Source organism: Passer montanus, unplaced genomic scaffold (assembly GCF_014805655.1).
Source record: "Passer montanus isolate IOZ18808 unplaced genomic scaffold, ASM1480565v1 scaffold5, whole genome shotgun sequence".
NCBI classification, from domain to species: Eukaryota; Metazoa; Chordata; class Aves; order Passeriformes; family Passeridae; genus Passer; species Passer montanus.
Window position 1 is genome coordinate 11,778,177 of NW_024369929.1, and position 21,287 is coordinate 11,799,463.

A 21,287-nucleotide genomic window follows, 5' to 3' on the forward strand; every position below is an offset into this window, starting at 1 on the left:
GAACAAAACCTATGAGTTGAACATGAACTGTTTTAAAAACTGCTCTGAATTTCCATCATCAGCCACCCACCAACTGTTTTGCCAACACCTGTGTGTTACAACATGTACCTGTAGCAGACTGTTGTGGTTGGCTTCATATCTTGAGAACAAAATAGACTCCTTTTATAGATATTTCCAGTGCTAGACAGCCAGAAAGTTCCTCAGCTTGTCTCATGAAACCTCATTTTCTTTTACACAAGTTCTGTACCCATTGCCAGTCAGCCCAGCTCTGCAAGCTGACATGCACCCACCAGATGGTCCTTGTACTTCTGCACCAGAACTGCTGATGTGCACAAGGGTCAGCAAAAATGCACCGTGGCTTTCCTCAGCATAACACACTTCCAAGTCACACAAGAGCACAAAAGGCCATTGAGCATCTCTGTTCAGCAGCATGAACAGTTGGCCTGTCAACAAGTGCAGAGCTCTTCTGGCAGTAGGTTGAAATAACCTCAGCTCTGAAGAGGGGAAAAGGAAGCTGCTTTATCATGTGGTGTATAAAAATGCTGTGTCAGTCCTAGGAAATCAAACTAATGCCAGGAAGGACAGCAGAGATTTAGACATCCACTGGAGGCTGTGAATGTGTGTAGTGATGGAATATGATTCAGCATAACAAGCTCTGAAGAGTTAATTCTGAATATGCACATGGCTTTGGTAGGGTGGTAGTCCTTAGTGCCAAAGGAGGTTCTCAAGGAGAAACCAGGCTCACAGATACTCATCTCTCCACATTCCCCAGACCAGGAGAGCCATCATAAAAAGATCATTTCTCCATTCCCCTCTCTGCCTCCAGTTGCAATGGCTCTGGCTGCTGAGACAGCATGGGCTTGGCTGGCTATTTGCAGCATCAGTCCTGTGGGACATGTTGTGAGATGGACACGCTGCAGGGTTGGCATTCTGGCCTGTCAGGGTCTCCCCTCACTCTGTAACACTAGACTGCCTCTCAATTATTTCTCAGGAGCTTGGGCTAAGAAGCCCATGTCAAGCATGGGGTATGGCATCTCTGGCATCCCAGGCTGAGCAAGTTGTGTTTTGCAGCACTGATGTGCTTTTGTGTGGATGGGATCTCTTTCCCACCAAGCAGCCGTCACACGGTATTTTTGATCACCACCTGTAAGCAAATCCAAGCACAGCTCATTCCAGGGTCAGCTGAGTATTTCTGCAGACTTATCTCCAGCCTTGCAGGCTGCAGAACAGGCCACTGCACTGGTCATTTAAACCTCTGATAGATCAAACAGAGACAGAACTGATCCAGACTGGCAAGAAAGAGATTAGGATCAAACAGCCTCCTCAGTCCTTGCCGCTCTTCATTGACAGGTGTCCAGGATGTCATTACAGTCAGCAGACAACCTCAGCTAATGAGGTCTTTGTGTTCACAACTATTTTATAATTTATTTTTTCTTGTCAACACAGAGCAGTTTACCCATCTCAGACATATCTGAGTCTGCTCTTAGTGCAGTTGATGCAGTGTACCATGGCATTCCTGCCCTGGGTGACAGGGTGGGCAGGGGCTGTGGCTGCCTTGGGTAACCTGCCAGCCCAGAGAATTCATTTGTGACCGATTAAATGGCCGTGACATCTGAGAACTTCAGCAAAAGCTGTGTTTCCCTTTTTATTAACTTCTCCCTCCTCCCACTGCCTGCCTGGGTTAGCAGAAAGTCACTTGTGTGCTTACAGTAACAGACCAGAAAGTTGAGAGGCACCTCATCAAGCAAGATCGCTTAACAAAACAGGAGATTAAATGCCTCACATAATTAAGGTCTGAAATACAAAAAAACTACCCTTTGATGCTACACAGATAGACATAAGATTTGGTTCTCATCTATAACTATGTCTTTCAAAATCCTTTGCTTTGATTTTGACTCTCTCTTTTGCACTAAGTTTTCAAATGCTGGCATCCATTTTCTCATGTTTGTCACAAGCCAAAGCACTGGTGCATGTGTATATTCAACTCCAAACCACATCTGAGGGATTAGTGTTACATGGGCAGAGAATCAAGTTAACATCCCTGAAAAAATAGCCTCTATTTATTGCACCAAGTTGGGAATAAAGCCGCCCATGACAAACTTTGTCCTGCAAAGCATTAATTGTCTTGGAATGGTGTTAACATGACTGTTTCTCACTGAAGATAGTGAAATTAAACTTTTTAAAAATTGATTGGCTCATGAAGAACTGTTGAAAGCCTATATGAACATAGACAAACAGATCTCTCCCTCTATCATTAATCTGATTTACCCACTAATCCAAATATCAATAAAACTATTTGCAATTCCTTTACAACTGTGTAATTATTAAAACCACAGACACTCCTGCCATACAAAATGTCTCATTCTGAAAATGAAACAGGAGGCTCATCCCTCTGTGCAAATGTAAGGCCCCATCAGGTTACTCCTGTAATCACATTCGGTTCCTTTTCCAAGCATCTCTAAAATAAAAAAAAGGAACTGACTTACTCTTTCAGCTGTTGTAGTGGGCAGAAGAATAAAGCAAATATTGCAGCTTATGCTGAAATCACTGGGCAAAGAAAATAGCCTGGGGTCAGAAGTTTACAGCTGTGTATGAAGACATCTTGCTGTGCATATATGAGGTTATTTGGAAAAAAAATCTGTAGTTTTAAAGCAATTTTAAAGCTAAGAATTCATGGGCAGAATTTTCCTGCTCATTAACTGTGACTGTATATGCCATCTGATAATTACTTCTGCAAATGTTTGTTTAAATATGTTTATTCTCACACACAATTTAATTGTGCAAGACGTGACAGCTAACGATGAAAGAACAATTGCTTCAAAACATCAGGGCCTTAGCTGATATCTACATCTTTGCAGGGTGCCAGTTTTTCCCATCCCTCCTTGCTTTCAGATGAATTGAGGCAATCCCCTCTTGTCATCTATAGCCATTGCATCCTCTCAGTGCTGACATCAGTCAGCACCAGTCTGCAGAATAACCTGTGGTGTTCCCTGATCCTCAGACCTGAGCATGCTGCTTTCAGCACCCATCTCTGCTAGCACTGGCAGCAAGAACCTGGAAACTCAATGCCCTGCAGGCCCCTGAGGGGTTTTCCTACCAGCAGCAAACATCTAACTACTCACCCTGATATAATTTATCAGGAGTCTTGAAGAGAGAAGGAGAGGCAGAAACTTAATGTAATGGAGGGTTTCATTCTTTGTGCTTAATGCTTTGCTGTGCATTGGAACAGAGCACTGGGATGGTTATTATAAAAGTAAAAATGAAAATGTAGACAATCACCTTCCCTTACCTAGAAAGGATGTTGGTTGTTTCCAGTGGTTTATTGCAAGTATGGTTTGTGCAATATGGCAGATGGAGAGTGTGCTGAGAGGCTGAGTGAGGAAGGGAGCTGGCTGTGTTTGACAGGGAAAGGCACATGATGTGACTCATTACTATGGCTTTATAGGATCACAGAAGTTAACATCCATTAGATCACATATCAGGCTTTCCCACACCCTCACACTACTTCTTCTACTTCAGTTAGTTCCCCAGCATCTATTTTTAGTGTTTTATCAGTTGAACTTGAAGTATCTCAAGCAATGAAGATTCCATTCTCTTTTTTCCCTTGGAGATTTCTGCCATCTAACACCTTGCAGAGCTGTGCCTGACTCTCCTGCCTGAAACCCTTTTCTTTGACAGACATCTGTGTGTGACCCACACTCACTAGAAGGAGAGCAGCACTTTATTTCCTTTGCAGCCATTACTGGGCTCTTGTTTGGCTCTCAGCCCCCCAGGGCCAGTCACGATAAAGCCATTACCTCCCTGTACATGCACATCATGTGCCTTCCCTGGGAAATTTCCACTCTAACTCTGCATCAGCTTAACTCAATGGTTGAAACAACTACAAGGAATTAAAAAATAAGTGTTATTAGCCCCCAGGGGGTTTGCTGCCTCCTGAAGGACTAATTCCTGAAGCTTTTAGAGCAGATCTTGCCGCTGTTGCTTTTTTCTCCTCCTGCTGTCATAAGGATCCCAATATCTTCTGCACTTTTCCCATCACTTACTTCTTGACCCCTGGACACCTGTCCAACCAGCCATTGTCTCTCCTTGCCACTTGCCCTAGAAGATTCTCTAAACCAAGCTTACACCCCACATTTGTGCCATCTTTTAGCAGGGCACGTCAGAGGGGTCCTCACAATAAACAGTTGGGCCTACTCTGGTTGAGTGTGCAGAGGCAGAAGGATTATCACCTCTGGTGCTTACATGCAACAGAAGCAACAGCCAGATCCAGTTCCATTTTACGGGTTAGAAGTAGCATTTTAAGGTTGTGTGAGTGATTCAGGCACAGCACAGAGGGTGTAGCATCAGTGATTAATGTTAATTCTTCACCCAATATACCCACACCGCTTCTTGATTCAAACTGGAAAAGCAGAGACTGCAAATACACAAATATTCACAAGGAGAAAAGTGTTGATAGTTCTCTCTGGACCTAATTTCCTGTGGCAGGGGACTGAAAGTTTGGACTTATTTGCAACACTGCATGCTGGGGATAAATGAGCTAGAGATCTCTTCCAGAAATGAGCTGCTTACACAAAACAATTGAGAAGATAATGCCTGTGCTGCTGCTCATGTCCTTTCTATTTAGGGATGGAAGGGAAAGTGATAATTGAGGATGGTTAGCATCTCTGCTTGGCAGCACCTTGGCTGCAGGTTGTGAAGTCACACTTTCAGTTGTCAGACTGGGAATGAGACTATGCAGAGTCATAGATGGGAAATGAACAGTGGCCCACCTATATTAATAGCAGTTAATTAATACTTGCATTCAGAAATGTTGGAATAGCTAATCAAAGAGGCCAGAATTACTGAACAGATTGGTAAACTGACAGAAAGTCGTACACCTTGTCCTCATTTAGGTTGTGGCTCTATGTGTCCTACAAGTTTGGTCACAAAACTGAGACTACTCCAGGCTGGGCTGAATCTACACCCACATCTAACAGCTCCTTCGTTAGGCAACACTGCTCATTCCATGTCTGGATCCCAAAGGGCCCGTTGGGAAGGCATCTCCCCCACACATACACACCCTGTGATGACTACATTTCCACTTGCAGAGCAAAAAGAGGTGTAACATCAGCTGGAACAAAGCTGAATGTGCTCAGCCACATTTCATTATGACCAAGACAGTCTGGGGCACAACATTTCCACCCGAGTACACTATGAGAGAGCACACTGTTCCCCCTGGTACTGGGAGTAACGAGATGATAAAACACAGGCACAAGGAGCAAGTTTGCCTTCATAAATCTGAAAGGCACACATTGAAAAAATGCCAGATTTCTGAAAAATTAACGCCCTCTTTCATCCTCTAATGAAAAAGGCCCTCTGTCTCATAAAAAAACCCTGCTTCTTAAACTATTCTAAAATTTATTGAAAGCTCTTTAAAGAAATTAAGCTATTTTAGAAAGAACTGTTGACTTTACTGATGGTGCCCTACTTATTTTTCCACATTGCTGCCTTTTTTAAGAGTAGTTACTGGCATTTATAGTCACCTCTCTGTTCATTTCACTAAAGTAAAGGCACGGCTCAGCTTTCTTTTCACAGATCCAAGCCATTTCAAGCATCAAACGCACCTCACATATTGCTCCTTCATCACTGGGTATGTACAAACAGACCTGAGCTCTGGAACTGCAGAAAGGCAGCAATACCTTTATGGATTTCATTGTTCAACCCAATTTGTATCATTTTTATGTCACCTAGAGCAAACACATGGAAAGTTAAAAGCTTTGACAAGGGTCAGCCCGGAGCAACATCATCCCAGCTGGAAGGGTAGGTGCCAGGTACTCAGGAAGGAGAGCAGACCATGCCCTGGTGGAAAGTGGCCACATTTTTGAGGTTATCATGTCTGAGAGGCTCCAGATTTCATTTTGCTTTCTTTCTCATTTAAAAAAAAAAAAAAAAAAAGTCTTTCTATCACACTGCCTTAAAGATATCTGTTTTGGCATGCAGTAGCTCCCTGGGGAGCTGCATTTCCTAGCAGTGGTTTCTGATGGTCTGTCTGGTGACGATGGTGAGTTTGGGGGCGCGGAAGGGAGGAACGCAGACACTGACATCACCCCTGAGCAGAGAGCAGAAAGCATGGCTCTGACCCAGAGCTTTGCAACACGCCTGGGGATCCTGCAGCCAAGACATGACACCACAGAGAGGAGAAAAACACACTCTGGAGTGAGGAGCATGCCTGGGAGTGAAGGCCACATCAGAGATCTCAGCCTGGAGTTATTTTTAAGCTTACAGCAGTGGCCTCTGCTGGCTCCAGTCAGGACATCAGCTGTGCTTCCTTTTCCTGCTTCTCTCCCTGCTCTAATAGGGATGCCTCAGCAGTGACCAGGCTTTTCAGGGCACAGATCCCCATTTCCCCAGGGAAAAGCAGGACCCTGAGAAGAGTGAGTTTGCAGGATGCACAGCAGCACTCATTGGGATCCCAAAACTGGACTGAGAAGGGGTTTTGTGAAACTTGGTCCAAGTTCCTCAGTAGAATCTGTGATGCACTGCCTTTTGGGGCTGCACAGTTTTCCAGAACTGTGGCTGGGCAGTTTTCCTGTGTCTGAGCCCAGCTTGAGCTCTGCTCTGAGCCTTGCCAGTCAGGCCAGGATCAGCACTGTGCCTCGAGGCAGGGAGTAGGGTGCCAGCCCTGCTTCTTCCTTAATGCTCCCCCAGCCCATGGTTGGTAGGAGAGGATCAAGTGGAGTGGAGTACAAGGGCTGTCCTCCTTCCACCACTGATGGATGGGGCTTTCAGGAGCTGCCTTCAGGACCTAGCTGGTCACACCATGTCTCTGCTGGAGCTGCCTGTGGGCAGAGTGACAGGCTTGCCTGCTTTCACAGGGCAGTGGGATGTGCAGGCAGGTGCTTTCACACACCCATCTTCAATTTCAAGATCCATTTGTACCCAGAATTATTACTCTGATTCACAGGTCCTTTGGCTACTGAATTTCAGATGGCTTTAAAAGCTGCTGTCACTGACCTTCCTGGCCTCTTTCTGTGGTCCTCATGGGGAGCACCCCACACTGTGCTGTGTTTTGAGGAGAGGTACAGGCAGGCAAATGCCAGCTGCATCACCCAGGTTGGGTGGAAAGAGAGCTCCCAGATCCCCTTTAGTGCCTTGGCTGCTTCTGCCACCATCCACTGTCACTGCTGTCACCCTCTCAGAAGCACAGACTAGGCACCTTCAGACAGCAGCTACCCTTTTAAGCCCAGGTTTCTGTTGCATTTATGTATTTATGATCAACAGCGCAGAGCTGCTGATAAACCCCAAATGCAGGGGCTGTGGCAGACAGGCCATCACGTGTGGAAGGCTGCCTGCATCTGCTGCCCAGCTGCTCACTCCCACAGGCCAGCCAGGAGGATATTGGCTAACGTGGCCAAGGGCTTGTGGGAGAGCTGCAGCAAAGCTTCCCCCTGTATTCAGCAGCCTTTAATTTGGCCCTGGCTGGGAGGAAGTGACAAGGACAATGCAGAGATCAGACACTCAAAATTTTTGCGCTCAGTGTGAATATTTTACATGCTTGTCAAGCTGTGCAGTAAAGGATGAAGGGCTGTAGCCAGCTGTAATTTAACACAGTGGGACCAATCCAATATGAGGAGCAACAGTCTGTATCTTTCCTCCATATGGACATCTAAACAAATGTTTTATTGATTTAAACATTTCTCATCATTTATGGGAACAATTTTCACCATGGTCTGTTAAAGCATCCCACTTTGCACTTAAAGCTATAGATGTGTTCAAGCTTTTTCAACTTAAAATTATTAAAAATTGCAGCAAATGAGTGGATGGCCCCATGCTGAGGGCATCTGTGTAATCACTGTTCTTAACTAGCTGCTTCACACTGAAGTTGCTTTTGGAATTTGATAGGACAAAATTTGATGCAGCTCCAGATCCAAATAAGTTGCAATAGAAGCAGAAGAGCCAGAGCAGATCACCCATGTGGGTCTGGGGGCTGCAAGCACTGGGCACATCTGTCCATCCCTCTGACAGTTTTGTAGGACTGCAACACATGGAGCAAGTGCTGCAAAAGGGAAGATGCTGATCCCTCTCCTGCTTCTTCTAGAGCACCAATGCATCAATACCATCCACCAGTCTCACCTTGGGACAAAAGCTTATCTACTGAGCTTAATTCCCTTTCTAGGGAGGCTCAGTCATCACATTTTGAAATTTAATGTTGGCTTCTTTACACAAAATGTGCTTTGCCTTAACTGCTGAACCCACATGTTCTCCCTTTGCTGATCTCTCTGACAGGATAAAGAAATGAAAACCCAAGTCTACTTTCTCCCTGCAGCATCTTCTCAGCTGAGACTAATTTTTTTAGCTCTTTAAGGGACTCCTTTAGCTGCTGACAAGTCCTGCCCTCCAAAATGCTCAAAACTCCTTCTCCAAATAAAACTGGCTTTTAAAAATACCAGATTTTAGGCAGATACTCTTATTTATTGTTTCTATAGGTTTGAACCTGTCCAACTCAAAAGCTTTTCTTCTTAACAGTGAGGGATAAAAGCCACTATTAAAATCAAAAGCTGAGTTGCCTGCTTAATCCCATGACTCCAGGAGTTGGGGCTTTAAGAAAGGAAAGCAAACTCTGTGGTGCTTGTGATAAGATTGCAGGAGTTGGCAACAGCACTGGTGCTTAACCGTGGGTGTTGCTGGGAATACTGGCTGCCATTCGGCTTTGTGTCTCGGCAGGGGATGGAAAATCCAGCAAAGCTCCTTTTTAAAAAAGAATTTTATGCCTCTGTCTGTTGTTGCAGAAACAAAAGCATAAATCACAAGTCCTTGGCACCAAGTGGGATTTTGTGCTGCACTGGGTCCTGGTGCTAAGTTACATTCCCTCAGATCATTTGGTCCCTTGTTCATCAGCCAGCAAGAAACATGAGGCTGTGGAGGGTGTCTACACGTAGGAGTGAGTCTGAGTGTGGCTGTGTTTGTCTTTCGTTCCACACCCAACAAGATCAGGTCCAAAACATGTCAGAGGAGTGTTCAAAAATTGTATTGATCACTCCTTTACAATAACACCAGTGTGAGGGAATGACAGCCTGCCAGTCCAACCAAGAGTTAACATGTGATGCTGGGTTGTGCTGAAAGTTGGAGATAGGCAGCTGTGAGCACAGCTGGGACCCTCAGTGCTTTGTAGCTATGCTGAACTACATCCAGACTCAACACAGATCTCAGAATGATAGAGTGGCTTGGGTTGGAAGGGATACCAAAGATCATCTTATTCCAACACCCCACCATGGGCAGGGACATCTTTCACTAGATCAGGTTGCTCAAAGCTCCCTCCAACCTGGCCTTGAACACTCAGTGATGTTCAAAGAGTGTCTGTGGCGTCCAACTGGTCTCTGTGCCAATTTTTAAAAATTACACAATCTCAAAAAAATCACACTTCATGTTTCTCCCAGTGCAGCCTGCTTCCTCCATGCAGGTTGAGGTCCCCTTGCCCATCCCTGGCAGCATCCATGTGACATTTCTATGGGAAAGCATCCCCCCTGACAGGGACAGGCAGCTCCACACCTCCTGCTCAGCCCTGTCAGGTGGTGACCAAGCTACTCTGACCCAGCCCCCCTTTGACCCTGTTATTCACCGTGCCCTTTTTGCCACTTTTTTGTTTGAGCTGTGCTTTGGTCCCTTTTAACATCTGACCACCAGCCAGAGAAGCTGAAATCTAAAAAGGCTTGCTAGAACCAACCCCAAAGTGGAAATCACAGCAGTCCCTGTGCTTGAACCAGCTCTGTGTAAGGTTTGGAAATAGCCACACTTCTTAGCCAAATGCCACTGAAAGCTGAGGAAGGAGCTGAGTGCAAGTCTCCACATTGCATCACCTCTGTTCCCCTCAGTGCCAGCAGCAGCAGAGCAGCAGGGCAGGGTGAGCAGTGTGCTGCAGCAGAGGCCTGGAGAGAGCACCCCAAATATCAGTGCTGGCTGGGATGAGCCAGATAATGCTCATCTGCTGATTTTGGTTGTCGTTTTGCTGTTCCTTCAGCTCACAGCCCAGCAGCACCAGGCATGTACCATTGCTGGTGCAGGAGCACACCCAGCCACAGCAGGGCTTTGGTTGTCATTTTGCTGTTCCTTCAGCCCAGCAGTGCCAGGCATGTACCATTGCTGGTGCAGGAGCACACCCAGCCACAGCAGGGAGCAGAAAGGAGCTTTCCCATGGGCAGGAAAAGAGCAGGCTCAGGGATGCCTGGGTGAGCAGAGAGCAGACCCCTGCACCTGCATTTTATGCCTCCAGTAAGAGGCTTTTTTAAACAAGAAAGGTTTGCCTAGTGCCATTTGAGCAAAATGAGGGATGAATCTCACGTGTTTGACATCTCTGGTTGTTGTACCCTTCGGACATCAGCAGTAGCAAGTTTCAGGAGTTTTGGAGTTCAGGTAGCACAGACACAGCTTGTTGGGAGCTCATTCCAAAGTGATATCATTTAGCAACAATTCCTAAGAAATAGGTCCCAACTAGCAGCGAGAAGTTGTGCCTGCAGGCAAACAGATGCTGGTTCAAGGCTGTTATCAGGTAAAATGAGTGGGTGAAAAACCTTCTCTGAAGCTTGTCTGTTGCCATGAGAAGAAGCAAACAAAGCAGGGACAAGGCTGGACTCCAAGCAAATGAGGCTGCTGACTGGCTGGCACCTCGTCCCTGCTGGAGATGAGGATGAGATGCTTCCCTCTGGTGAGGGCTGGGGCTGTGTGGCATTGAAGTCTCAGCTCTCAGCAGGCAGCTGCTGCAGCAAGAGGAGCAGATCCAGGGAGCCAGCAGTCCCAGGAAGGTAACTGGAACTTAGATGCTTACAGAGTGAGTGAAAAGAGAAAAGAAGTTGAGTTTGCATTTGCTTCACATTTGTCTTCTCCCACACTGTGCTCATGGAGCAGCACAAGGAGCACTGGGCACTGCCCATGGTGGACAGTGTCACCCATCTCTTCTGTGTCCCTGCTCTGCAGCACCATTCCCACCTCTCTGAGCTATTCATGCACTGATTGCTTGCAGCTCAAAACAAAGACAGAAATTAAATCTGCAGTGCCCTGTCAATCCCACCACACTCAGGTGGTACTCAGGCATATCTTAGCTACTCAGTTCAGTTTTCTACATGCTGCTTAACAAATTGCAGCTCTGTGTTTTCCACTGAACACGGATACTTGGCTGTTGTTCTACAGTGGTGCTGCACAGCTGTGTTTAGAGAAGTCATCTATGTGAGCTTGGGCCAGGAGCTGTGAGCCATTGGATGCCCAGGAGCTCAGAGCAGGACTGGGCCCTGTCTCTAATGTGATTTCAGATTGTGAGATATGAAAAAAACAATCTGGAAATCACATGAGAGCCAGTTTTCTTGTGGGGCTTCCAGTCACTCCTGCTTCCAGCTGGGCAACACAAAAGCATCTTTATTAATATCAAGCAAGCCTGTGTGCCATCCCTACTGAGGATAGCCAACCCTGTGTGTCTTGCCAGTGGTGTTTGAGGTCACATGCTGACCTGCCACACAGCCTGGTGAGACCCTCTGACACTGTGGTTTTACATGTAGCTGCAGAGGACACAAACACGAGTCGTACAACTCCCAAATGGTGTGTTTTCTCCATGTACTCAAATAAAGAGCCATCACACACATTGCAAAGACAAAAGCTTGAGGGTTGCCTTGTTGTTTTACCCTGGGGGCTGTATAGGGGCCCTATCTAATCCCTTCTAGGGAAATTCATGTTAGGAGGCACATATGCATGTGCAACTGGCATTCAGCTGGATCCTGACGAGAGGGGGAAAAAAAACTGGGAAAAGGTCAGTAAATTGTGGGGCTTTGGAGATCAGCAAATGCAGAATTGCATCTCTGACTTCCTGAAGGACCTGCAGGTAACAGGAATGCAGACACAAATATAGATGTATCATCATTATGTTTGTTTGTATGTAACATTGATATTATAGAGCATGGATATTATACCAAAATCAGGCTGAAAGCAGGAAAGCAAATCTCCATTTTCTTCTTTGAAGTAGTTCATCTGCTGGCCCACACTTGCAGATGATCTCTAGGCAGCTTTGTGAAGGCAAATGCAGCTCCTCAGGGGTGAGCCCAGGGGACTGTGACACCTGGGTGCTAGGACAGAACTACTGAAATAACTACTGAATAAAATAACTACTACAATTAAAAATAAACACTTGTGCCTGTCTGCTGCCTCAATGGTGTGATGCTGCCAGCACATCAGCCAGCTGCCCATCTCATCTCTTTTCACCAAGTGCTCTGCAGATTTTGTGACTTTATTTACTCTCTGCACACTTTTTAAACTTTTTGCTGGCAGACAGGAGTTGTTAGGAGGCTGACGAATTCCCCGAGGCCTGTGTGGAGTTCTGGGTGCCCTGGCCACGGCAGGGGCCGTCCGTCTGTCTGTCCGTCTCTCCGTCTGTCTGTCCGTCCGTCCGCCTGTCCATCCGTCTGTCTGTCTGTCCGTCTCTCCGTCTGTCTGTCCGTCCGTCCGTCTGTCTGTCCGTCTCTCCGTCTGTCTGTTCGTCTCTCCGTCTGTCCGTCCGTCCGTCCGCCTGTCCGTCCTTCCGTCCGTCCAGCTCCCTGCTGCCCCCTGCCGCCGGCGGCTCCGCCGTCCGCCTGTCCAGCCGTCCGCCTATCCGTCCGTTTGTCCGTTTGTCCGTCCGCCTGTCCATCCGGCCGTCCGCCTGTCCATCCGTCCGTCTATCTGTCCGTCCGCCTGTCCATCCGTCCGTCCCTCCGTCCGTCCGTCCGTCCGTCCAGCTCCCTGCTGCCCCCTGCCGCGGGCGGCTCCGCGCTGCAGCGCGGCCCCTGGCAGGCGCTGGCTGCTCGGTGTCTCCCCGCTCTTTCAGAGCGATGCTTCTCCCCCCATCCCCTCCTCCTCCCTTTCACTTCTGCCCAGGGAAATGTCCCCCTTTCTCTCCATTTTTGCACCCAGTTTCTGCACAATGACCAGCTCACATCGAGCCTCGGTGATACCACAAGGTACCACCCCGTGGTGCAAATACCTGAAGTGTTTCTAGGATCATCAGCAATTATTTATTTTCCCACACGATTTCCAGTTGCATTCTATGAAAACATCTCCCCATCCCTTTCCCTTTCCTTTGGAAAGCAGCCTGGCTGTGGTGCCTTCTGTCCTGTGCACTTTAAACTCACTAAAGTCCCTTTTGATCCAGCTTCGAGCAGCCTTGTGCACAGGATGAGAAGCAAAGACAGTGAACAGCTAAGGTGACTTTGTTTGAAAATACCAAAGCTGCTTTTTTCTCTACCATTTATTGAAGGAGAGAGAGGCCCCTCTGCTTCCCTCAAGGAAATTCCCCAGAAAGCACAGTTTCAAGAATAAAGGCTCTTCTAGACGAGTAAGAAAAAAAGCTGAAACCTGAGCCTTTGCATCTGACATTACAGCTTCGTATTTAATTTCTCTGTAATGCAATATAGCACATTTTCTTATCCCTTAGATGCCCACATCCATCAGAGTGTTCTGAAAAATCACTCAGATGAAATGAGTATTGTACACCAGGCTTAGGCCATTTGCTATAGTTACAGAGTAATCATGGAAATATGGAAAGGTTTTGCTAGTGGAGCATTTATGGGCAATTTAAATTGAAGAACAGGCATAGCTCTGCTATCTGGAAAAACCCTGCTGATATGTGTTCTGTATAGGAGAGCAGGTTGGAACCATCTGGAACTGGCAGCTCTATCACAGTGGGTACAGAGGAAGAACAGATTTAAGATTAATATTTGTTTAATATTATATATAGACTTAATATATTTGTCTCTGCATATAGAAGAGAAGAAGTGCTAATGATGTAGGATTCACATCCTTATTTTACTTTGTTGTCTAGCTTGCAGGAAATCTAGATAAAAGATAGGAGATAGACTGTGCTATGGATGTGCAAGGTTAATAAACCTAACAATTAATACCTAGACATTAAAGAAATCAGGTAATGCAAAAAGCCACAGAGTTCCATTGCAGCAGTTCCTTGCATGTATTATACACTATCCAGAAATGCAGTTTCTTGACAATTGGCCTGCCACACATAAAAACAACATCTTTTCTGTTTTCCATTTTCCACTCAGAGAAATTCCACAAATAATGCTTATTCAATTCCCAGCAGCTTCTGCTCTCCTGACTCAGCCCTCTCTGAATAACAGCCAGGCATGTACATAACAAAGGACATTAAATATTAATGCTGAGGGGTTTGCTGATGATTGTGCTATTAACATGTAGGGAACCATTCATCCTTTTCACATAAATAAACTCTGACTAACTCATTAGAGCCCTGCAAAGTCAGAGTTAGCCTGACAATATATTCCTTCATTTTGAAAGATGAAAACAGGGGAAGAAACGAGATATGTGAGCTGCTCTTTAATGGTTCACTGTGCTTGTACTTGGGATTTTCAATCTAGAAGAGAAACATTAGAGAAAGAGAGAGGGAAAGGGGGACCAAGAAAAAAATTAAAATGTAACATGTAGAGTGAACCTGGAGGATGCAGCTCTTAGGTAATGTATTTAGTCCACTCCCAGGCCATGATGCTGCTGACTGATGGCAGCTGGCATCACATTCCCTGGCCTGTCACAGCACGTGCCAGTGGCACCTTTCAAGAGCAGTGGCTCTTTGTAAAACTGAAGTTTTTATGCCACAAATAGTTTTCAGCAAAGTGTTTACCTTGATGTTAATTTCTTGTTTTCCTGGTGTGGTACAGCCTCTCCAGCTCAGCTTTCCAGCTCAGGTAAGTTGGTATTGCCACAGTGACTGCACTTTTGCCCTGAAATCTCAGCATCAGTGGTGTCATGAGGGTTTCAGACAGTTCAGGAGCCCCTTTGGCTCGGAGGGCACAAATGCAGGTTGTGTTTTGCAGCCTGAACCACCTCTCTGAGAAGGCAGTGGGGGCAGCATTCAGAAGCACAGTTGGTGCTGGGATTTCCTGATCTTCCAGGAGCTGTGCAGCCCTTTGGGTTGCCATGATAATCAGGATCTCCTGTCAAGCACAAAGTAACAGGCTAATTTAAGAAAAAAAAGTACTATTATGCTTTGTGGAAACAGAGTCTTAATTAGAAAAGCTCAGAATTTTGGAGGAAAATGTGAAATGCATTGAGGTGTTTCCCCCATTTCTCCTACGTTCAGTAACTGATCTCTCCTTTCATGCAGCTCATTGGTAATGTGGGTGGCAAGGCTGGTGCTGCAGGGGTGAGAGCAGCCAGCAAGGGGCTGTGCTCCTGAGCAGCACTGAGCAGCAGGGCCCATCCAGTGGGGTCTGTGTGTGTGTATCCACACATCCCATCTGAACTGGGGGTGTGGAAACCTTTCACAGACCCAAACCCTGAATACTGCAGGTTTCACACTGCAGTGTATTCTGTGTCAAACCCTTTTTCCCCCACTTCAAGCTGACTTTTTCCCCAGACCAGGCAGCAGCCATGTCCCTTTCTGGCAGGGGCCAATGTGGCATGATGTGGCTCTGGCCCTTTGCTGTGTGCTCTCTCCTCCTAATTTGTTTTTGGGTCTTGCCAACACAATCTCTTCACAGCAAACCCACAGCACAGAGGGCTGACAGCTATTTTATTCATATACATATTGATTCCATATGCATTTTATCTATATCTGCCAGTGATCAGGCAGCAATACCAATAATTAGACTTAATGCCTGCATAGCTCTTTACACTGTATTTGTTATCTGCATTACTAATCCTGCTTATCAGGCGTAATTGAAGGTGCAATCAAATATTGCTGGGGACTTTCCCTTCTATTAAGGCCAGATTCTGGCTTTTGTAAGGAAATTTCATTAGCAGAAGTGGTGGAGGGAGGGGGAGGCAAGGGCTGTCTCTGGCTGGACAGCTGTCACCAGTGGGGAGCAGCAGCCACCAGCCTGCTGTCACTGCACACCTTGGAGAGGTGGCACCGCCCAGCTCCTGCTGCCGCCACCCTGCAGCCTCAAATCCTCACCCCTCGGGCTTGCTTAACCCCTGACAGACGTCAAAGTTGGTTCCTCCTCGCTCCTGTTAGGACATGGACACCTCCAAGGACAGGTCAGCTGGGGCTCCTCATGCAGATTGTGCGGGAGGGCTCAGGGCAGGAGAGAGGGATGCTCGAATATGAGAGTGCTGTGTGTGCACCCCACGCCTGTGTGAGTGTCTGTGTGTGGAGGAAACCCTGAAAACCACCCTAAAAGCTCTGAGTGACCCTCCCCTGGTCGCATAGCACCATGATATTGACTGCCTCTCACAGCAAGTGCCTAGGCATGTAAGCCATGGCTCTGAAAGAGCCATGAAATATGCATTGTTTGTGTATTTTTAGAGTCCTGCTTTCCCTTTAATTACCTTCCTTTCACTCCACAGCCTGTGAGCCATCCCAGGGGCTGCTCCTTCACCACTTGACTTCTTGTTTTGCTTTGTACACCTTCCCCACAGCATCTGAGCACTGCTGAAGGAGGGTACCCTGCTTTGCCCAGCTCTGCACCTCAGTGCCAGGGCCCCTGGTGTCTGGTTTATGGAAGGAGGCAAAAGAGAAACTGCTGAGGTGGGATAAAAGAGGAAAATGGCTTGATTTTGCCTCTGGGACTCTGCTCCACTCACATGGATTGGCCAGATCTCCCATCCCACCCTGCTTCACAGCAGATCTGTGAGCTTTCCACTGTGCTCAGTGAGTTTATGGGGTTAGGTCAAGCTCTCTTTGCCTGTGTTGGTTAATACACCTTTATGATCAGCCTTTGCACAGTCCCCTATTTCCCTGGGATATAAGAGCTTATATAATTGTATCCATCTCCATGCCAGGTACTTACTCATTGCAGCTCTGCTTTGTTTTCCATTTGCTCCTTGCGGCTCTGAGACGGTCGGATCGCTGCAGATTTCATTAATGTGCTCTTTTGAACAGAAAGATGTTAGGCCTCCCCATCCTGCTGCCTTGCATGTCAGGCAGCCCACGAGGGTCCCTGCTGGCACCATATGGCACCACGGAAAATGGCTCTGTCTGGCTGAGGAACCTGGATACAGGCAGCAGTGATTAACAGAGAGAGCACAGGAGGGTGCAGAGGTAATTAGAAATTCTGATAATCACAGTGCTTTGGCAAAGAACACCTCCCAGGTTTATTGCCTCCCTCTCTGTTCATTCTCCAGTGAGGTTTAATACAGGTTTACCTGAATTACATCTCTGCTGCATGGGAAACTGTAGGAAGATGCAGGGGGATGGAGACAAGCCCCCAGTGTCCCTGCCATGTCTCTCCTCTCTTCCAATCCCTCCTGCAAGTGCAAGCTGACATGAGGCAGAGCAGCCTTCCTCCAACAGCCCCTGGGATGGAGCTGGGACTGCCCCAAGCCCTTTCCAGGAGAGCACAGCATGAAGGGTGCTGCGCTTCCTGCGCATGACCCAGGCATGGATCTGACACCTGCAAACAGAGCTCCTGTCATTAGAGGAATTTGAACTATTAATGAGCTGGAGGACTCAGAGAAGCAGTGACAGGCAAGCAAGCAGTGCTCAGTGGCATGGTGATAGACTGGCTCTTTTTAGCTTTGCCAAGGCCTTGATACTTGGCCTCTAATGTGCAGTTCTGGTAATAATTTGACTTCTGAAGTGCTCCCACATCAAAGTGATCAGTGCGCTGTACCAAACACAAAATGCAATTAAGCTAATGTACTGTGCAAGGGAGAATAAAGCTGAACCTCAGATTTGAGCTCCAATTTTTATGAGTGGGTGTAAAAAAGAAAAGATCTGAATTAATCACCTACGGCGTTTTCCGTATGGCAGCGATGCCACCAGTGCAGGCACAGGAACTGTATCAGCAAGCCATCAGATAAACAGAGAATTTACAGGCCCAATTTGGAATGCTGTCAACTAGTACAAGCACAGCTGAGCTGGAGATTCAGATCAGGTGAGCTGAGGGGGTGCAGTAACATACAGGCCAGGGAGGAAAGGTGGAATACGTGTCTGGAGGAACCCTGGAAAAAGCCTAAGGAGTGACAATCTGTAGTGCTTATACAGCCTGGAGGGGCCAGTAGTGCCAGTGCTGGCTTACAGGTGGGGAAACTGAGGCACGGAGTGGGAAAATAGCTTTCCAGTTGTCATTTGCTGACAGAGGCAGGGTGGCTAGCTGGGGTTTCATTTCCACTTTGCTAAAGTACAAGGAATTCATGCTGGACTGTAAATCTGCCCTGGTTTGTTTCTGAAAAGCCTGTGGATCCATGCTGGTCTGTAGTTTTAGGTTAGCAGAAGCAGCAATGAAAATCTGTCAGTGAAAATATTGCTCTCATTATCTGGACTAATTTGGGCACCTCTGCATGGAGAGATGTTGCTGGGTGTGGACATGTCCCCCATGTGCACTGGGACGGTTTTCTTAGGAGCTGCATGCTTTGCTCCTCAGTAAGACACCTCCTCATGTTACTGCTTATCTCTTTTAATAACACAGAATGCTGGGGATGGATTTCCAGGGCAGACTGTGTTCCATGCTGCTGTGTCCACATGGTCTCTTTCCAGCACCAAATTGCATGGACAGTTGGATATTTCCCGCTACTCTTCTGGCAATGAGCTCGCAAATTATAAACACAAGGGAATTTTAAACAGAACAGGCTTTTCCCAGGATTTTGTCTGAAATATGCCCCATTCCCTAGCCATCCCGGGGAGAGGGGTCTCAAATGTAGCAATGGTCTAATATATGAAGTGGAGAGATGAATGATGCCCAGTCATGCTGGGATTCCCCTCTGCTTCCAACTAGAAACATTCCTGTATGTCAGCGATTACACACAAAAAAAAAAAAAAAAAAAAAAAAAAAAAAAAAAAAAAAAAAAAAAAATCCCTCATGTAATGAAAAACTCTGCTAGAGAGGCTGCAACACTTAGACTCTGGGCTGGATTTTATTACCGTGATGAAATTACACAAGCATTGCCTCTCTCTCCCTGCCTGCTGTCTCTGCGCTGCCTCCGCACGCTCCCTCCCCGCTCGCTCCGCAGCCGGGCTGAGGAGGGCAGGGAAGCAGGTCGGACCCGCTGGGGCTCCTGGGCTGGGATCCCCGGGGCTGCATCATTGGCATGCGGCTCCTGGCAGGACTGCATCAGCGCTAGAGGAGATGCGAGCGCAGAGCCGCGCTGCGCCGCGCCGCCCCGGCCGCCGCACACGGTAAGGGACAGGCGCTGCCGTGCCCCACGGGACACGGGGACAGCCGGCAGCCCGGGGGGCTCGGGGCTGGGCAGGGAAAAGAATTTAAACAAAAGGTGCCGCTGGAAAAGGTGCGCAAGGGCGCGGAGTGCGTGGCTGAGTTGGGATGGGCCGGAGGGAGCTGTCGGGGCTGGGTCAGTGCGGTGGGATGGAAGGGGTCGGGGCAGGTGGGAAAGATTTAAAGCAGCCCCGTTCTGCTGCCCGAGCTCTCTGCCCGGAGCTCGGAGCTGCTGCGCTGTGGAGTTTTAACTCGGGCTGGAGCAGTCGGGACCGGAGCGCTCCTGGTGCGTGCGCCGTGCCGGGTGGGCTGGCACGGAGCAGGAGACGCTGTTGGCCCGGGACAGGGGCTGTGGTGTCCGCACGGAGCCGTGCGGGACCGTGCGGTGGTGGCACCCCGGGCTGTGCCTGTGCCACCGAGCCGAGCTGTCCTGCGCCCACTGCCACCGTCCTCCCTCCGCCCTTCGCTCCAGGAGAGCCCAGCTGCAGCTAAAGGTAAAAACTGCAGCTAGTCTCCCCTCTTGGGAAGGGTGAAATGGAGCCACGGAGAGAAAGCAGCGATCTGGGAGCTGGCAGGGCTGGCACTCTGCAGGTGCTGTGGTGGGATGCAGGGGCTGTGGTGGGATGCAGGTGCTGTGGTGACAAGTTCCCGTGCATGTGTGCATGCCCACAGCACACCCTCTAACACATCCAGGCACACATCTCTGCAGGGATTATTTTTATTTTGGAGGGCAAGTGTTGTTCAAGGGAAAATTTTATTACACGTGTCGAACTGCAGCAATATGATCCATGACACCAAGATCCCATTAAAATAATGGGCAAAAAGTGGCCCTGCAAGGATATTGCTTGTCAGGGATGACCTCATCTTGAGGAAAAAAGGAAAGAGTAACAGCCTGATGGTGATAATGTTCAGGGGAGGAGCATGCAGTGCTCTGCATGTGCCGAGGGGGATTCCTGACTGTGTTCAGATTGGAAACTTGTAAGCACCCACTAGAGCTTATGGGGGACTCCTGCCATGAGGAGTCAGAGTAGAAGATTTTGGTAGACTGAGCACAGTCAAGTGTCTGACATGGCATAAAAACTGCTGTTTCATGTCTCCTCTGTGTCCCTGGTGTTATCATTTGGGGGAAAGGAGAGGAAAAGGGTTAATTCTCTGGTTTACTTAGCCAGATGCTGAGCATACAGCAGCTCTGCACTGATCACCCCAGGCACTGAGCCCAGCCTCTGCTGCTCATTTGGGAATACACCTTAGTGCCTCTGCCCTAAATGAACAGGGTCCTAACACTTCATGCAGTGAGATGTCTGTGGTCAGACTCCTACAGGACAATCTGGGGGAAAGAGTGGGAGCAGAGGCAGCATCCATGGCTTCTGATCCACAACAGAAAAGCAATTTTCCATCAGAAAGAGGAGGGGGATTCTCCCTTCACTGTAAGAGAGCTACCACAGGTAGCAGCACCCACAGTGGGGCTCTGAGTCTCAAGAGTTCCAAGAGGTCCTAAATAACTCCTGATCCTTCTCCTCCTCCTGGCCCTGCTGTCAAAAGCATGTCCACCACTGTTGGATGGACTCAGCTGGAGATCAGATCTGCAAGGACACCTTGGTTTTCCTAACACAACTTTGCAGTTGCATAATGTGGGTGCTGGGGAACTCTTTGGGAGCATCAAAGCCAGAACCAGAAGGCAGCTGACAGGAGACAGCCTTCCACTTCAGCTTGACAAATTCAGAGAGGTCTGTCCCATGAAGCAGCTTTTTGCACCTATTTGTGTTCTGGAACATCTTCAAATGAAAGTCTCTGGTACCTGACAACTTCTGATTGAAGGAGCTGAGCTGGAGGTGGAAGCCCACTCAGGTTCTGAGGCAGCCCCCAGCCTGCAAGCACAGAGCTGGATGCTTCCCTAAAGTGAGCCTTGCACCTGCAGATGATTTCTGCCAGTGTGGCTGTGTGCCTGCAGGCAGGGTGTGGGCCCCAGCTTCTGTCAGCACAGTCAAAGAGTGAAAAATTCCATGAGGAGAGGAAGAGCACATGGGCAGGTACTTGGTACAGGAGGTGCAGGAGCCTAGTTTGGCCTGTAACTGCAGGGAAAAGGCAGGATGCTTGAGATGCATCCCTTTCATGCTCTGAGCTGGGAGCACTGCTTTGGTGCAATGAAGTATGAGAGATGAAAAAGGCAGG

At 47.9% G+C, this 21,287-nt stretch overlaps 1 protein-coding gene across 1 annotated transcript in view; it reads left to right on the plus strand.

The window, feature by feature from the left end:
• The first annotated feature begins 18,875 nt into the window (after positions 1–18,875).
• Positions 18,876–21,287, plus strand: part of SV2B (synaptic vesicle glycoprotein 2B) — a 59,656-nt gene continuing 57,244 nt past the window's right edge. The window contains exon 1 of the mRNA XM_039723514.1: positions 18,876–19,078. The gene's annotated coding sequence lies outside the window, so the exon portion shown is untranslated. The remainder of the gene's footprint in view (positions 19,079–21,287) is intronic.